Consider the following 19,479-nt stretch of genomic DNA (forward strand, 5'->3'; position numbering starts at 1 on the left):
TGGTGGAGGGAACCTCTAAAGACCTTTCTTAGATCATCAAGAAAACTGCCTTGGTCAGCTCTAGTGCTATTCTCTGGTCTGCTTGGGCGCTGGGGTTGTGCATAGTGAATGGCCCTTCATTGTTCCTCATTTCTGTTTAGAGCAGATGGAAATCTGATAGACAAGAGACATCTGTGCAAGTCTTTTGGAGGATACTGTAGACAAGCTGCTAGCTCTGTACTGCCTCTACCCTGACTGGATTCTGGGCCCCAGTGACTGTGTTCCTCTTCTCTCTGGATAATTTCTAGACTTTGTTCTGTATGACTTTTGGGGGGCAGACCTAGCCAATAGGAACAAGTGGCCTGCAAATTCCTTCTATCTCCATTATTTTCTAAAAGGCCCCTGAAGCATTTGGGCAGAGTGGATGACTTTATCCCAACTTTACAGATAAGGACATGGAGGCAGTGAGAAATGAAATGACTTGCTCATGGTGATCTAGAACATTGACTGCAAGTCAGGATGGGTAAGAGGATGGGCAGGCTGGGGTGAAAGATGTGGTGTAAGAGAATACTACTGATAATTTTCCAAGCACAAAATAAATAATATAATTGATATGTGCCATGCACTAGACACTTTAATTGCATTATCTTGTGTAATGTTTACATTAACTGTATGAGGTTGAGATTATTGTATCTGTATTTTCAGATAAGAAAACAGCCTCAGAAAGGTTAAGACCCTTGCCAAAATTCACACAACCAGGTCATTAGACTTCAAATCTGCTTTTTCTGTTGCACTTGTAGTGAAGCTGCTGTTTTGATGTACGTTGAGGTTCTAGGAGTTGAATCTCAGCAGGCCCAAAGTCAGAGCATCCTAAAGCTAAATTGGACCTCTGGCTGCCTCTTTATCCCACTGAGCCCAGCCAAGCTTCCCAGCTCCAAGCCCAGGTCAGAGGCCCTTGTGAGCCCAGGGAGCAACTACTTTTCCCCATTCCCACCTCTAGCCTTGGATCTCTGAGAATTGTTCCCAGCCAGGTGGGCCTATGCCTTCTCCCATTTAAACCTACTAATAAGCAGCCTAGGGAAAAAAAGATGACTAGCAGAGTGAATCAATAGATGTGAGCTTGGAGAACTGGCATCTGGCCATTCAGACCTTCACCATCAATTGGAGCATTTCGCATGAAGAGTTAATTGCAAATCACTTAACAGTCACAATGAGAAACAGTCTCATTTTCTGGAAGAATAATTGCTGTCTGATGGGCTCTTGAAAGCTACTCTCCTCTATTCCTTCAGTTTCTCTCTGGCTTTTCCACTTCCTCCCTCTGGATGCCTGAACATATTTTCTCTCAGCCCATGGAGAACCTCATGAGATTTCCAATGGGCTCCTATGTAGAACCCAGTGCCAACATGAAGTGCATGCTCTGTCTGTCCACAAATGCTATGATTAAAATTAATATTTATGTCCTTCAAGAGGCAGAAAATGGAATGGACATCTGTGTCCATCCACAAACTCACATGTGGGCGGGCAAGAAAATAGTCTTTGTTTGTTTTATTTTAAGTAACTGAATTCTGACTCCAAACCTCCCATTCTAGCAGAGAAGCAGAAAACTCCATGTTTTTGACTGGGGACCCACTTAAGGTTGGCACTGGAATCCAAGGGGTACTTGTATTACCCAGAAATTAAGGCAAGGGCAACTAATCTCTAATCTATTCCAGTCACCACTGATATCCTTATTTTCCATTCCTGCAGCGATGGAAGAGAAGCTGAGAGCCCCAAGGTCCTAGGTCCTGCCTCCCTCTGGGTACCTTAAAACCATCTCCTCCTCATCTCTGAGGCACTGCCCTAAGCCATTTTTGTGCTTCTCTACTGCCCCAGACTTAGGAGCTCTCCATTCCCACGTGGGGCTGGGAGTGGGAGGGATCCTTCTTCATTTTTTTTTTCTTTCAGGACTTTTCCTTGTCCTTTATGATTATATATCAATGGTGTTTTCATACTTTTATAAAAGAGTGATGGATTCAGTGATGTCAGCCTGCTTTGGCTTCCTACACTGTGAAATCCATCTTTCAAGAGGTCTTTTAAGGGCCTGGTCACATTTCTCCTTCAATAAAGCAGTATTTTGTGGCAGGGTAATTTCTGGAAATATTCATGTTTATTTGTTTGCTTCCCCTCTATATCCCCATATCCCTGCTACATGGAGGTAAAGTGAAAGTGAAGTCACTTGGTTGTGAGACCTGGGTTCCATCCCTGGGTTGGGAAGATCCCCTGGAGAAGGAAATGGCAACCCACTCCAGTATTCTTGCCTGGAGAATCCCATGGACAGAGGAGCCTGGTGGGCTATAGTCCACGGGGTCTCAAAGAGTCGGACATGACCAAGTGACTTCACTTTTACTTTACCTTCATGTAGCGGGGATATGGGGATATAGAGGGGAAGCAAACAAATAAACATGAATATTTCCAGAAATTACCCTGCCACAAAATACTGCTTTATTGAAGGAGAAAATTATTTCACTGTCCTACAATTTAGGACACCAAGATTTTAGTCCCTGTTCTACCTGCAATTGATGGAAAATTCATATCTCAGAGCCTCAGGTTCTTCATCCTTAAAGGAGTTGAAAAGCACAGAATCTCAGACTGTGGTCCTTTCCTTTTTGATGCTTAAATTCTTCCTATGTCATCTGTCTTGCTCCTGCTCACCTTCACTGGCATAGATTCCTGGGGCAGTTTTAATGCCTAATCTGTCCCTATTTACGTTGAGCTGGAATAGGCCTAGCTTAGTCCCTGGGAGTCACACAGATCCTATTTGCTATCTACTCTCTTTGCCCTATAACAGCCCTTCCAGATCTGAAGGCAGAGATGGTATTCTTTGGTTCAACAAATGTTAAGTACCCATTCTAGGTGCTGAGGGTCCAGCAGTGAATAAGCATGAAAAAAAAAAAATCCCTCTCCCCTTCCCCCCGCTTATGGGACTTACTTTTTTCTGCAGGTGGGCAGATAATGAAGCAAAATAAATAAAATTATCGTATGTCAGATGGTGATAGGTACAATGGAGGGAAATAAATGACAGACAGGAGGTTCCAATTTAAAATAGAATGGTCAAGAGAAGACTCATTGTGCAGGTCACATTTGAGAGAACTGAAACCTCAAGGTAAGAGAAGATAATAAATACCAGGAACAACCATGAGCCCAGTGTACCTGAAGTGGAGTGAGTGAAGGGATGAGGTCACAGAGGTAATGTTGGAGTGAGGGAGATGCGAAGACTGTTGAAAAGACTTTGACTCTTGTCCTGAGTTAGAGGGGAGCAGAGAATGACATGGAGAAGGAAATGGCAACCCACTCCAGTTTTCTTGCCTGGAGAATCCCAGGGACAGGGTAGCCTGGTGGGCTGGCGTCTATGGGGTTACACAGAGTGGAACACAACTGAAGCGACTTAGCAGCAGCAGCAGCAGAGAATGACATGGCCTGATTCTTGTTATCTGGTGTTGTATCTTTTCCAGGCAAAACAGTGTTACATCCTTCCAGTCTTTCCTCATATGTCCTTGGTCTAAGTCCCTTCCCCAGCCTTCTCAATCCATGCTGAATGCACTCCACTATTAGTGGCCCTCTTCAAGTGTGAGTCTCAGAACAAGACTCTTTAGACAAATTCATCTAGGTCCTTTTTTATTACTCCTGAACACCTGCAAGAGGCTAAGTGGTATGAGTTTTCAGTCAAACAGACCTTGATTCTCTTTTTGGTTCCACAACCTACTTATGTGAGCTTGGATAAGTGAGACCTTCGCCAAGCCTCAACATCTTCATCTATAAAATGGAAGAAATAATCTATAACTTGTGGGGATTAGCAATGATGTGTATAAAACTTCTCTATCCAGTGCCTGGCCCATGTGGGCCCTACCCAGATGATGGTCAATTTCTATTGTCATTGTGGCCTGTACCCTTGGCACATAGGCAACCTCAATTTGGATCCTTAGTAGGTGTGGACCCTATAGTGGTTGAGAATCTAGTCAACCTGGTCACCCTCTGTGAAGACCTAAACTGCTCAAGAAATATGAGTATGGGCCCTTCATATTTCTCTCACTGAGTTTTGTGAGTGCCTGTTGGTGGCTAGACTTAAGCATCCCAGAAAAGCCAGAGCTGTCAGCATCCAGGATAAAGGTCCCATGTCCCACCCCAAGGAAAGGTAGAACTGGAGACTTCAAGGAGGATAAATGACAAATTTGTTTCTTTTATCAGAAATTGGAAATGCCTGGTGCCAGGAAACCTATAGCAGGCTGTATCTGGAAGAGCATGCTAAGGTCTAAGCTGTATAATTAAGACCATCATCTAATTAAGGAGCTTAAGGTAGGCATGAGAAGCTCAGGTGCAAAGGGAGGAAGAAAGTGAGGAACAGTGGGACCAAACAGGTGAGCAGGAAGGAGATAACAATGGATGGTGGTTGGTGTCAAGGCTGAGCTTTTATGAGTTGCCAACAACTGTTTGTGTAGGCATGTGAACTGTATCTATATACAGTGTGCAAACAAAGGACTAACCAAAATACTTTCCTCAGGGTCCCTCCATTGAGGGCTGCTTTCAGGCCTTAAAGACAAGTATTTGTAGGATATTTATAATGCCACTTCTGGGGCTGGACTTAGAGGTATGCCAGTCTGAAGGACCCTACTCACCTGGAAGTTGAAAAAAAATGGCTTGGGACAGGCATGTGTAGAGAGCAGCCAGAGTGTGTAACAGGCAAGTCCTTGAGATTCTGAATAGGTCTGTCAACAGCCCTGAGGATGTTTTCTCCCCTGCTAAATGGAGTCATTAATGCCTACTCAGCCTCTCTCTCCAACCAATCCTGTGCTTCAGCAGAGACTACCTTCATTTTTCCTACTGGAAAATGCGTGCATGCTAAGTTGCTTCAGTCATGTCTGACTCTTTGCGACCCTATGAACTGTAGCCCACCAGGCTCCTCTGTCCGTGGGGATTCTCTAGGCAAGAATACTGGAGTGGGTTGCCATGCCCTTCTCCAGGGGATCTTCCCTACCCAGGGATTGAACTAGCCTCTCTTATGTCTCCTGCATTGGCAGGCATTTCCTTTACCACTAGCGCCACCTGGGAATGCAGTAGATAGTAAATGTGAAGGTACTTTTTTAAAAAGTTATAAAAGGCTACAGAAAAGCAAAATTATAGTAGTATTCAAATGCTTTGGTACTGGTTGTCTGCCCTCTATGAGCTCATTTTTCTCACAAAGCCAGGGCCCTGTGAAAAGGCATTTGTACCTACCAGTAGCCAGATCCCCTCTGCTAAAAATGACATTCTATTAGGTTGAAGTACATGAATTATCCAGTCATTGGGTACAGTGACTTAAGAGTTTTATTTTTGACTTGTATGTGTGGGGCGTATTTTTTTTTTAATTGCCATAACTAAAGGAATTCACTTTCTTAATGCTCCCAACCTCTCAATTTCAGTTTATCCCCAACTTCCTCATTCAATCAGATAAGAATATGAATTCCTATCCTGTCTTCCTCCTGCCTTCCTCCTAAAATAGATATGCAAATTATTTGGAAAATTGTAAAGCAAAGTGCCAAAATGATTATCATTATTACTGGCATTTTCTGTGCAATTTGGATTCTTCAGGAGAAGGCTTCATGTTCAAATTGACCATTACTACCCTCATCCTGAGATCCTTTACTAAATGTTATAAAGGGATGTAGAGATGAGCAGTGGTATGTTACAGCCAACTTGTACCAACTCTTAAGAACAAATTGTGCATGCACATCTCTTCCCAGCTCCATATTCAGTGACATCACATGGTAGTGGTGGTTTAGTTGCTAAGTCACGTCCGACTTTTGCAACCCCATGGACTGTAGCCTGCCAGGCTCCTCTGTTCATGGGATTCTCCAGGCAAGAATACTAGAGGGGATTGCCATTTCCTTCTCCAGGGAATCTTTCCGACCCGGGAATCAAACCTGGGTCTCCTGCATTGCAGGCAGATTCTTTACTGACAGAGCTACAAGGGAAGACATCACATTGGTAGATGAAATTGGCAATGATGAAAGTAATTCCCTCTATGGAAATGGGCAAACACTACAAACATGAATTTTCAAAAATCTAGAATTGTTTCAATCATAAAGGATCTGCCAATTTAGCAGTGGTGTGTGTGTTTCCATGTATATATGTCTGACTGCACATGCATACATACTGTGTGAAAGTGGTAAGGTAAGCAGGCACATGATTACAATAGATGAAAATACTAAGTTGAACCATGTAATACTGCTGTTTATGCTAGTCAAAACTAGGTGAGTATTGGCAGTTTCATATAGTTCAACCTAACAGAATGTCATCTTTAGCAGAGGGGAGTACTTGCAATGGAAAAGGTTTTCCTGAGGCCCCTCAGATGGCCTGAGGCTGAGCTGGAGTTAGACCCCAGGGCTCTTAGTTCTTTGTCTTAACCCTAAAGACTCCATTACCACTTTATTTTCCTCTGATTCCTTACCAAAGGCTCCATTACCACTTTATTTTCCTCTGATTCTTACCAAAAGGCTCTGACGTGAGAAACACAGCACTGATGGGGTAAGATATCCACAGGTCTTTTGCCTCATTGTCTCCACTAAGTTAAAGGTCAGAATCCAGGTCCATATATCCTTTGCCATAGCCTCATTATTCCACCACCCACTTTCTCTCTTCCTCATTCTTTCTCTTCACTCCACCCTCACCAGTCTGCCTGTGTGTTACACCCTAAGAGTGCCAGATTTGAGTATGTCCAAAAGAGAGCAAAGGAAAGTTATTATAACAGTTGGAAATAGGATCTATAAGGAAAGGTGAAAAGAAGTGTTCCTTGAGAAAAGAAATGTGCCTGTCAACAGAATAATAGTCTTCACATATCAAAAGACTGATACACAGGTGATGCTATACTGCTTTTTTACATTTCCCGAAGGCAGAAGAATTCAACTTATCACTTAATGGCATTATCAGCCAGCCAGACTCCTAAAAAGAGTCATTATTGACTCCTTTCTTTTGCTCAGTCACCATATCTAATAAGTCACTAAATTTTCTTGATTCTACCCCCTAAATATCTCCTGAATCAATTACCTCCTTTCCATCTTGGCTGCCATGGTCCTAGGTCAGGCTTTCACCCCTAGTCTCCATGAACTCTATTTATCTACTCTCAGCTACTGCCACTAGAATGTTCTTTAGAAATCACCAAACTACTCAGGTCATGCCTCTTGTGAAGTCACTATTGCCTATGAAATTAATACTGACTTCCTCACTTGACATTCAAAGACTTCTATCTTATGGCTCCAAATTTTTTATAGTCCTAACTCTCACCACTCTATATACTAGAGTGGTTTCCTCAATAGGCCCCATTTTTACCTCCACAGGGTCTTTATACATGCTCTTCTTTCATACTAGACTTTCACCACCTTTACTCATTGAAGTCCTTCTTATCCCTCATGACAGCTCCTAAATGTCACCTCATCCTGAGTTCCACATCATAGGAGGCTCATTTACTGTTCTGAACCCTATTCATTTGCCTCTTTGTATTGTTATCCAACTTAGTATAGTAGAGTAGCAGCTTTTAAGTAGGACTGCTTAGGTTCCAGTCCTGACTTTGCTAATTACTAGTCATGTGACTTCCTTGGTGGCTCAGATGGTAAAGAATCTGCCTGCAATGTGGACGACCCAGGCTTGATCCCTGGGTTGGGAAGATCTTCTGGAAAAAAGAATGGCAGTCCACTCTAGTATTCTTGCCTGGTGAATTCCATGGACAGAGGAGCCTAGTGAGCTATAGTCCATGGGATCACAAAGAGTCAGACACGACTAAGCGACTGACACAGCCGTGTGACACTGAGCAAATTGCTTAAATTTTCTTGCACATATTTAAAATGGGCAACTCATTAGTACCTCTTTCAGAAGGTGTTATAAAATTTTAAACACTTATTAAATTAAACTCATGATGCTATGAAAGTGCTGCACTCAATATGCCAGCAAATTTGGAAACTGAATGCTTACTAACTATAAACTGAAATTAATAAATAGTAAATGCTATTGTTATGTTTATATTCTTGTCTCATCTCTCTGACTAGCTTATTGTTCCTTAAGGGCAAAAGTAATACATTACTCTTCTTTATGACAGGTAGTTGGAGAAGGCAATGGCACCCCACTCCAGTACTCATGCCTGGAAAATCCCATGGACGGAGGAGCCTTGGTGGGCTGCAGTCCATGGGGTCGCTAAGAGTCGGACATGACTGAGCGACTTCACTTTCACTTTTCACTTTCATCCATTGGAGAAGGAAATGGCAACCCACTCCAGTGTTCTTGCTTGGAGAATCCCAGGGACCAGGGAGCCTGGTGGGCTGCCATCTATGGGGTCACACAGAGTCGGACATGACTGAAGCAACTTAGCAGCAGCAGCAGCAGCATGACAGGTAGTAATGATTTTTTAAAATATTTTACGGGTATCTTCTGGGCAAAGGAGCCTGGTGGGCTATAGTCCATGGGGTTGCAGAGTTGAACACGACTGATCAACTAACACACACTGGTCCAGATGTGCTTCATTTAAAGTACAATGATAAATTCTGGAAATAACATAAAACATACCAGAGGGGAACGTGAAAAGTTGTAAGAAGAGGTGAACTGGTTAGGGATCATAGAATTGGAGGAATGTAGCACAACAGCAGAATATCATACATCCTCCAACCCATGAAAAAAAGGTGACACAGACCTGGCATTTCCTGACCCCAAACCTAACAACAGAAGGTTGCCAAGGAAGGTTTAAACTTCTCCCCAAAAGAACAGATATCCCTGGACAACATCATGTGGTTCCAATGGCACCAGCAAAGAAGATTAACAGGGAGTCCGGATGATAAAAAGCAGTAAAAGTAAAATCATGTTCCTTCTCTGCCAGGCCTCAGAGTCTACTGTTAAGAGACATCAAGTAACTAGGTGATACCAGCAAGGGGTATCCTAGCAAAACAAATGGCCCAGCCTGGGATATGCTCCTCCTCCTTTCAGGACAGTGACTATTTTCACCCAATCTAGGTTCACCAGGTAGCCTGGCCTGGGGGATTCTCTCTAACCCCCAAGCAGCAGCATCAGAAATAAATGGGAATTCCATCAGGACCAGATAGATCAAGAAGACTAAAATAGTATAGTAAAGACCCAAAGAAAACTACCATCAAAGCCACAGCTAACAAAGGTAGTCCAGGCTACTGTTAAACCTAAACAGGATGACTTACTTCCAACATAAAACATTTATATAGCACTTAGAGTCTCCTAACACACTATACAAAATATCCATGATAAAATAAAAAAAATCACCTGTCATACAAGAGCCAGGAAAATCGAACTTTAAAAGAGAAATGACAATCAACAGATGCCAACACTGAGATAGATGTTGGGAATTATATGAAAAGGATTTTAAAGCAGCCATCAGAGTTGGGATCTCATGTACACCTGTGGTGGATTCATGTCAATGTATGGCAAAACCAATAAGTATTGTAAAGTAAAAAAATAAATTTAAAAATTTAAAAAAAATGCTTCAGTAGCCAATAATAAATTCTCCTGAAGCAAATGAAAAATCAGAAAGTCTCAAGAATGAATTAAAAGTTATCAGAAAGAACCAAAATGAAATTTAAAAACAAACAAAAAAATTAAAAGGTGGGTAGGCTCAAAATTGAAGAAGATAACAGAATCAGTGAACTTGACAGTTTAGTGGCATTTATGCAATCTGAACAACAGAGACAAAATAGGTTGAAAACAATGAACAAAACCACAATACTGGTGGGACTAAATAAAAGATATTATCATTTGAGTCACAGAAGGAGAGAAAAGAGAGTGGAAGTGAAAGAGGGTATGAAGAAATGACAGATGAAAACTTCCAAATTTTGGTGAAAGGCATAAACTTACATATTCAAGAAACTGAATGAACCCCAAATAAGATAAATTCAAGCAATATAATTAAAAGTTGGAAACTAAATAAAAGAAAAAAACCTTGAAAGCAGCCATAGGGAAACAATATATTGCTGTAGGGGAAGAAGAATTTGATTTTATTTTAAAAATTATTAAAGAAAGTCAGAAGTATATTCAATTTATTTTTTCTCATTTTAGTAAATAAAAATTCAGTGGTTCAAAAATAATTATTTTCATATTGAAATATGATTGAATTATTTATGTTTCATGTATATAGCATATTGCTTTAGTATTTTTAGATTATGCTCCATTAAAAGAAGTTACAAAATAATGTAAGCCCCTATGTCTCCCTGTGCTGCACAATATATCCTTGTTGCTTTTCTATTTTCTCATAACCCTGTACCACTATTATGCCTCTCTGCTCTTTACTCTCCCCACTGGGAATCATTAGTTTCTTTTCTATATCAGTGAGTCTGTTTCTATTTTACTATTTATATCAGTTTTCTTTATTTTCTTAGATTCCACATATAAGTGATATCTCTGACTTAAATCAGTAAGCATTATATTCTCTAGGTCCATTCATGTTGTTGAAAATGGCAGAATTACATTCTTTAATATGGCTGAGTAATAGTCCATCATATGTGTGTTAGTTGCTCAGTCGTTTCCAACTCATCTGCCACTCCATGGATTGTAACCCATCAGCTCCTCTGTACATGAAATTATCCAGGTAAAAATACTGGAGTGGGTTGCCATTCCCTTCTCCAGGGGATCTTCCTGACCCAGGGATCGAACCCATGTCTCCCATATTGCAGGCAGATTCTTTACCATCTGACCCACCAGGGAAACCCATTGTATATATATGACATATCTGCTTTTTTTTGCCAAACTTTGATGATAGCCATTCTATCAGGTGTGAGGTGATATTTCATTGTGGTTTTAATTTGAATTTCTTTAATGGTTAATTATGTAGAACAGCTTTTCATGTGCATGTTAGCTATCTGTCACCTTTGGAAAAATGTCTACTCAAGTCTTCTCATTTTTTGATTGGATTTTTTGGGGCCTTCAGTTGTATGAACCATTTATATATTTTTTATATTAGCCATTTGGTAGTGATATCAATTGCAAATATTTCTTCCATTCCATATGTTGTCTTTTCATTTTGCCAATGGTTTCCTTTGCTGTGCAAAAGCCTTTAAGTTTAATTAGGTCCCATTTGTTTAATTTTGCTTTTATTTCTTTTGCCTGAGGCAGATTTTTTTTAAATGCTATGATTTATGTCAAAGACTGTTCTGCCTATGTTTTCTGCTAAGAATTTTAAGTTTTATCTTTCAATCTTTAATTCATTTGAGTTTATTTCTATGTGGTAAAAGGAACTATGCTAATTTCATTCTTTTACATATAGTTGTACAGTTTTCCTGGTACCACTTACTAAAGAGATTGTCTTTTCCTTGTTGTATATTCTTCCAACCTTTGTTATGGATTAATTGACCATAGTTATGTGGATTTATTTCTGGGCTCTCTATTCTGTCCTTTTGTTCTATGTGTCTGTTTTTGTGCCAGTACCACACTGTTTGATTACTGTAGCTTTGTAATTCAGGGAAGGTGATACCTACAGCTTTGTACTTTTTTACTTTTTTCTCAAAATTGCTCTGGCAATTTGTGGTCTTTCATGTAAAGACTTAAAATATAAATTTTAGAATTATTTGTTCCAGTTCTGCAAAAAATGTCATGGGTGTTTTGAGGAAACTACATTAAATTTGTAGATTGCTTCGAGAAATTTGGGCATTTTAGCAAAGTTAATCATTCCAATCCAAGAACAATGGATACCTTTCCATTTCTTTGTATAATCTTTAATTTCCTTCCTCAGTGTTTTATAGTTTTCAGAGTATAAGTCTTTCAACTCATTGGTTAAGTTTATTCCAAGGAATTTTATTCTGTTTGATGTAATTTTTAAACAGGATTTTTTTTTCACTTTCTTATTCTGATAGTTTATTATTAGTGTATAGAAAAGTAACAGATTTCTGTACATTAATCTTGTCTCCTGAAACTTTGCTGAATTCATTTACTGGTTCTAATAGTTATCTGGTAGAAACTTTAGAGTTTTCTATATAAAGTATCATGTAGATGACAGTAGTGACACTTTTACTTCTTCTCTCCCAATTTGGATGCCATCTATTTCCTTTTATTGTCTGAATGCAATGGCTAAGACTTCTGATGCTATGTTAAATAGAAGTGGTGAGAGTGGCCTTCCTTGTTTCTCTTTCCTCAATTTAGAGGAAAGACTTTCACATTTTCACCATTGAGTATGATGCTAACTGTGGATTTGTCATAAATGGCCTAGCTAATGTTTGAGATATGTTCCCTCTATATTAACTTTGATAGGAGTTTTTTTTTTTAATCATGAATGAATATTGAATTTTCTCAAATGCTTTTTTCTGCATCTGTTGAGATGATCATGTAATTTATATTCTTCCTTTTATTGTGGTGATGTGTTACATTGACTGATGAGTATTGAATCATCCTTGAGTCCCTGGAATAAATCCCACTTGATCATGATGTATGACTATTTTATATATTGTTGGATTCATTTGGTTAATATTTTGGAGGGAATTTTGTTTGTATATTCATCAAAGATATTGGCCTGAAATTTTCTTTTTTTTAAAAAATTGTATCTTTTTCTGATTTTGTTATCAGAGTAGTGATGATCTCATAGAATGAACTTAGGATTGGCCATCCTCTTCAATTGTTTAAAATAGCTTTAGAAAGATAGGTATTATTTCTACATTCTATGTTTGGTAGTATTCCCCTGTGAAGCCATCTGGTCCTGGAGTTTGGTTGCTGGGATTTTTTTTTTTAATTACAAATTCAATTTCACTTCTAGAGTTTGATCTTTTCAAATTATCTGTTTCTTCTTGCCAGGTGTATGTTCCTAGAAATGTGTCCATTTCTTCTAGGTTATCCAATTTGTTGTCATATAGTTCACAGTATTCTCTTATAATTTCTTGCATCTTTGTGGTATTGGTTGTTACTTTTTCTCTTTCATTTCTTATTTTGTTTATATCTCCACCCTTTTTCCTTCTTGGTAAATCTAGCTAAAAGTTTATCAATTTTATTTATCTTTTGTTATATCTTTTAAAAAACAGCTCTTGGCTTCATTGATTTTTTTATTGTTATTTGGTTTCTATTTTATTTATTTTCTCTCTGATCTTTAATATTTCATTTTTTTGCCTATTCAGACTCTTTCCTTCTTTTTCTGATTGTTTAGGGTGGTACTTTAGGTTGTTTATTTGAGATTTTTCTGGTTTCTTTAAGAAGCCCTGTAACACTATAACATTTCCTCTTAGGGATTTTTTTTTTTTTTCTTTTTTGGATCTTATAGATTTTGGAGAGTTCTGATTCCATTTTTTTTTTCTGTCGAGGTATTTTCTGATTCTCTCTTTGATTTCCTCATTTAGCCCTTTGCTTTTTAGCAGCATATTGTCTTGTCTCCATGTGTTTGTTCTTTTTCCATATTTCTTACTGTAACTAAGTTCTAGTTTTATAACATTGTGATCAGAGAAACTGCTTAATATATTTTCTATCCTCTTAAATTTGTTAAGCCTTGTTTTGTGGCCTAACATGTGACATAAACTGGAGAGTGTTCCATGTGCACTAGGAAAGAATGTGTATTTCCACTGTTTTGGGATGGAATGTCCTATAAGTTCAGTTCAGTCACTCAGTCGTCTCCGACTCTTCATGACCCCATGAATCGCAGCACTCCAGGCCTCCCTGTCCATCACCAACTCCCGGAGTTCACTCAGACTCACGTCCATCGAGTCAGTGATGCCATCCAGCCATCTCATCCTCTGTCATCCCCTTCTTCTCCTGCCCTCAATCCCTCCCAGCATCAGAGTCTTTTCCAATGAGTCAACTCTTCGCATGAGGTGGCCAAAGTACTGGAGTTTCAGCTTTAGCATCATTCCTTCCAAAGAACACCCAGGACTGATCTCCTTCAGAATGGACTGGTTGGATCTCCTTGCAGTCCAAGGGACTCTCAAGAGTCTTCTCCAACACCACAGTTCAAAAGCATCAATTCTTCGGCGCTCAACCTTCTTCACAGTCCAACTCTCACATCCATACATGACCACTGGAAAAACCATAGCCTTGACTAGATGGACCTTTGCTGGCAAAGTAATGTCTCTGCTTTTGAATATGCTGTCTAGGTTGGTCATAACTTTTCTTCCAAGGAGTAAGCATCTTTTAATTTCATGGCCACAATCACCACCTACAGTGGTTTTGGAGCCCCCCAAAATAAAATCTGACACTGTTTCTACTGTTTCCCCATCTATTTCCCATGAAGTGATGGGACCAGATGCCATGATCTTCATTTTCTGAATGTTGAGCTTTAAGCCAACTTTTTCACTCTCCTCTTTCACTTTCATCAAGAGGCTTTTTAGTTCCTCTTCACTTTCTGCCAGAAGGGTGGTGTCATCTGCATATCTGAAGTTATTGATATTTCTCCCAGCAATCTTGATTCCAGCTTGTGCTTCTTTCAGCCCAGCTTTTCTCATGATGTACTCTGCATATAGGTTAAATAAGCAGGGTGACAATATACAGCCTTGAGATACTCCTTTTCCTATTTGGAACCAGTCTGTTGTTCCATGTCCAGTTCTAACAGTTGCTTCCTGACCTGCATATAGGTTTCTCAAGAGGCACGTCAGGTGGTCTGGTATTCCCATCTCTTTCAGAATTTTCCACAGTTTCTTGTGATCCACACAGTCAAAGGCTTTGGCATAGTCAATAAAACAGAAATAGATGTTTTCTGGAACTCTCTTGCTTTTTAGATGATCAAGCAGATGTTGACAATTTGATCTCTGGTTCCTCTGCCTTTTCCCAAACCAGCTTGAACATCTGGAAGTTCATGGTTCAAGTATTGCTGAAGCGTGACTTGGAGAATTTTGAGCATTACTTAACTAGCATGTGAGATGAGTGCAATTGTGCAGTAGTTTGAGCATTCTTTGGCCTTGCCTTTCTTTGGGATTGGAATGAAAACTGACCTTTTCCAGTCCTGTGGCCACTGCTGAGTTTTCCAAATTTGCTGGCATATTGAGTACAGCACTTTCACAGGATCATCTTTCAGAATAGGTATCTATTAATTCCAGCTGGCCTATTGTGTCATTTAATATCACTGTTACCTTACTGATTTTCTGTCTGGATGATCTGTCCATTGATTCCGGTTGTGTTACAGTCCCCTACTATTATGGTATTATTGTAAATTTCTCCCTTTACATCTATTAGTATAATTAATAGCTTTATATATTTAGGTGCTTCTGTATTACATTCATATTTTTTTTGGTTCGTATATCTTCATGAGTATAATATTCTCTTCTTATATTTATCCCTTTATCATTATATAATGTCCTTCTTTATCTTTTGTTATAGCCCTTGTTCTAAAGTCTATTTTGTCTCATATGAGTATTGCTACCTCTGCTGTCTTGTTCTTTCTGTTTACATGAAATGTCTTTTCCCATCCCCTCACTTTCAGTCTGTGTGAGTCTTTATGTCTGAGGTGAGTCTATTGTAGGCAGCATATAGATGGGTCTTGTTTTTTTATCCCATCACCCTGTGTTTTTTAAAAACAATAAATTTACTTATTTTAATTGGAGGTTAATTACTTTACAATATTGTATTGGTTTTGCCATACATCATTGACTGGAGTATTTATTCCATTGATATTTAAGGTAAATATTCATAGGTATGTACTTATTGCCAAGTTATTCTTTTCTGGTTTTATTTTGTTATTGTTGTTGTTTTTTGATCATTACTTCTTTTTGTTTCTTTCCTTGTAATTTGACCCTGTTTTCCCCTGATAGCTCAGTTGGTAAAGAATCTGCCTGCAATGCAGGAGACCCTGGTTCCATTCCTGGTTCAGGAAGATCCGCTGAAGAAGGGATATGCTACCCACTCTAGTATTCTTGGACTTCACTTGTTGCTCAGCTGGTAAAGCATCTGCCTGCAATGTGGGAGACCTGGGTTTCATCCCTGGGTTGGAAAGATCCCCTGGAGAAGGGAAAGGCTATCCACTCCAGTATTCTGGCCTGGAGAATTCCATGGACTGTATAGTCCATGGAGTTGTGAAGAGTCAGACATGACAAAGCGACTTTTACTTCACTAGTTTTATGCTTGTGTTCCTTTATTTTTAGTTTTTTTGTATCTATTGTAGGTTTTTGATTTTTTGTTACCATGTGTTTCATATATATTGACCTGGTGGTGGTATTTTTTAAGTTCAAACTGGCTGTTATTTAAATTCAGGCACATTCTAAAATATCTACATTTTTCTCCCCTTCCTCATATTTTGTGGTTTTGATGTCATATCTTAAACCTTCATGTTTATCCAGTACTGATTTTTGTAGTTGTAGTTCCTTTTACAGTTTATAGATTTTTCCCTTTTGAATAGATTCTTACTTCTTTTCCATTTAAAGAAGACCCTTCAGCATTTATTTTAATGTAGTTTTAGTATTAATGGATTTTTACATTTTTGCTTGTCTGAGAAGATCTTTTATTTCTCCTTCAATTCAACATGATAATCTTGCTGGGTAGAGTATCCTAGGTTGCAGGTTTTTGCCCCTCAACACTTCCAAAATACCATGCCACATTACCTCTGGTCTACAAATTGTGTGCAGAAAAATCAGTATTCCCTTGTATATGACTTTTCTTTTTTTCTTACTGCCTTTAGAATTCTTTCTCACCTTTAATTTACCATTTTAATTATTAAATGTCTTGGCATAGGTCTTTCTGAGTTCATCTTGTTTGGGACCCTCTATGCTTCTGTACCTGGATATCTGTCTCCTTAAGATTTGGGGTGTTTTCAGCTGTAATTTCATCAAATACAATTTTGATCTCTCTCTCTTATCCTTATGTGACCCCTGTAATGTTGATATGCTTATTGTTATCACAGAGACCTCTTAAACTGTTCTCATGTTTTTACTTACTCACTTTACAGACATTTATTATTTTTTTATAATCACTCATTTAAAATAAGATTTTTTTTTGCTATACAGTAGGTCCTTGTTGGTTATCCATTTTAAATATAGCTGTGTGAAACTATTCTCATGAAAAAAAATTTTAATTTCCTGGTCTAACCATTGATTTCCATTATTCTATCTTCCAGATCACTTAGATGTTCTTCTCTGTCACTTAATCTATTCTTCATTCCTTCTATGTGCTTTTCATATCAGTTATTGAATTCTTCATTTCTGATTGGGTTTTTAAAAAGTTTTCCAGTTCATTATCAAAATTCTCACCGTGTTCATATATTATTTTTTCCTAATTCAATTAATGTTCTTATTACCAATGATATAGAGTAAGTGGGGCTGGGGCTTTGCTTGGCTCAGGCTGGGGCACAGAGCTAGGTGGTTGTGGGAAATGAATCAGCCAGCCACGTGATTTCAATCTGCGCTTTCTGCCCTGTCTTGAGGGAAAAGCATGGTTCACATGCTCCTCAAGAGCAAAGTCCGGGTTTCCTTCAGCTTTCTTGTTAGTCCCAGCCCTCTTCCAACCAGCCAAGGGGTCTCAACTCCTCTGTGTAGGACTCTAGAAATGCAGCACCCAATCTGTGGCTCAAAGCACTCATTCCCCAGGTAGATTTCCACCCATATATTCTCTCTTTTCCTGTGAGCCTCCTCCCAGGTGTATAGGTCCTGACCTGATCACTTTTCTTCCCTTCCTACCCAATTACCCGTGGATCTTTCTTACAGTCTTGGATGTACAGAAGTTTCTGCCAGTTTTCAGTTAGTTTTTAGTGAGAATTATTCCACATGTAGGTGTAATTTTGATGTGTATGTGGAGGGAAGTGAGTTCCCCATCCTCCTATGCTGCCATCTTGATCTTTTCCACAGGGGAGCTAGAATTTGAATGGCAGCAGATTTCTCATCCAAAACCTTGAAGGACAAAGGGAAGTGGCAGAATATTTTTCAAATGCTGAAAGAAAAGAAGAGTAAATTGTGAATTAAGTGTCCTGTGAATAGGGAAATAAAAGCATCCTTGGAAAACCAAGACTAAAATGTTTAGTAAGGTTAAAAATGTAAGATCAATATACAAAAGTTATTCTCAACTCTGTAATGACAATGAACCTGTGTAAAGCAAAATTAAAAACTCAATAACAGCATTTACAACTTAAAGCAGAACAGAGACTTAAAAGTGAAATGTAAAGCTATAATGTAAAAAATAGAAGAAAATTTGGGGAGATCTAGGGCTACACCACGAGTTCATAGACTTCATAACAAATGTGTGATGTATAAAAGGAAAAACTGTTAAACTGGATCTTTAGAAAATTAAAAACTTTTGCTTTGCAAAATACAAGAGGATAAAATGATAAGTTACATAAAGGGAGAAACTTTTTTTGTTGTTATGGTCATAACTGTAAATGTGAAGTGGCATTGCATTGCACTTTGGAATTGTGTTTTCCTACTGAATAAAGAATGATGTTGAGCATTTTTCTTGTGTTTATTTACCACTGTGGATCTTCTTTGAATCAACATCTATTCAAATCCTTTGTCCATTTAAAATTAGATTATCTGCCTTTTTCTGGTTGTAAGTTATGTATATATTCTAAATACTAGGCTCTTTTCAGATATATGAAGGCCTTCCCTGGTGGCACAGCAGTAAAGAATCCACCTGCAATATAGAAGATGCAGTTTTGATCTCTGGGAAGATCCCCTGGTGGAGGGCATGGCAACCCACTCTAGTATTCTTGCTGGGAAAATCCCATTGACAGAGCATCCTGGCAGGTTACAGTCCATAAGGTCACAAAGAGTTGGAATCACAGCTGAAGCATGAGCATGTGTCACAGAGTCACTTCACAGCTGAAGTGACTGAGCATGTGTCAGATCTATGAATTCCAGTCTACAGCCATACTACCTTGAATGCACCCAATCTCATCAGATATATGAATTCCAAATGTTTTCTCCCATCTGTAGGTTATTTCTTAACTTTCTTGATAGTCTTTTGACTCACAAAATTTTAAAATCTTGATGAAGTCTAATTGATCTTTTTTTTTCTTTTGTCACTAGTTATTTTGTTTTAATATATGTGTGCATGCATGGTAAGTTGCTTCAGTCGTGTCTGACTCTTTGAGACCCTATGGGCCATATCCCACCAGGCTCCTCTGTCCATGGGATTCTCCAGGCAAGAATATTGGAGTTGGTTGTCATTCCCTACTCTGGGGATCTTTCCGACCCAGGGATGAATATAAAAACCATTGGTTAACCTAAGATCATGAAGATTTACTCCTATGGTTATATATTAGTAACAGCAGAAATGTATTGTCCCATAGTTCTGGAAGCTAGAAGTCCATGGTCAAGGTGTCAGTTGAATTGGTTCACTCTGAGATCTACGAGAAAAATTATGTTCCATGACCCTTGCCAAACTTCCGGTGGTTTGCTGGCAATAGTTGGAGTTCTTCAACTTGTAGAGGTGCCATTTAGTCATCATCTTCATGTGGTATCATCACTATGTGTATGTGTGTCTCTGTGCATATTTTCCTTTTCTATAAGGAAACAAATCATGTTGGATTAGGGCCCGCCTAATGGACTCATTGTAAAATTACTACCTCTGTAAAGACCCTGTCTTCAAATGTGGTCA

The 19,479-nt window shown here is 38.9% G+C and overlaps 1 long non-coding RNA gene across 1 annotated transcript; it reads left to right on the top strand.

Moving 5' to 3' along the window:
* The first annotated feature begins 2,173 nt into the window (after nucleotides 1-2,173).
* Nucleotides 2,174-9,700, top strand: LOC120882217. Its single transcript, XR_005725444.1, has 3 exons — nucleotides 2,174-2,184; nucleotides 5,706-5,713; nucleotides 9,453-9,700. It is a non-coding gene; the product is annotated as an uncharacterized LOC120882217 (long non-coding RNA).
* The last annotated feature ends 9,779 nt before the right edge of the window (nucleotides 9,701-19,479 follow it).

Source organism: Oryx dammah, unplaced genomic scaffold (genome assembly GCF_014754425.2).
Source record: "Oryx dammah isolate SB20612 unplaced genomic scaffold, SCBI_Odam_1.1 HiC_scaffold_23, whole genome shotgun sequence".
In the NCBI taxonomy this organism is placed as follows: Eukaryota; Metazoa; Chordata; class Mammalia; order Artiodactyla; family Bovidae; genus Oryx; species Oryx dammah.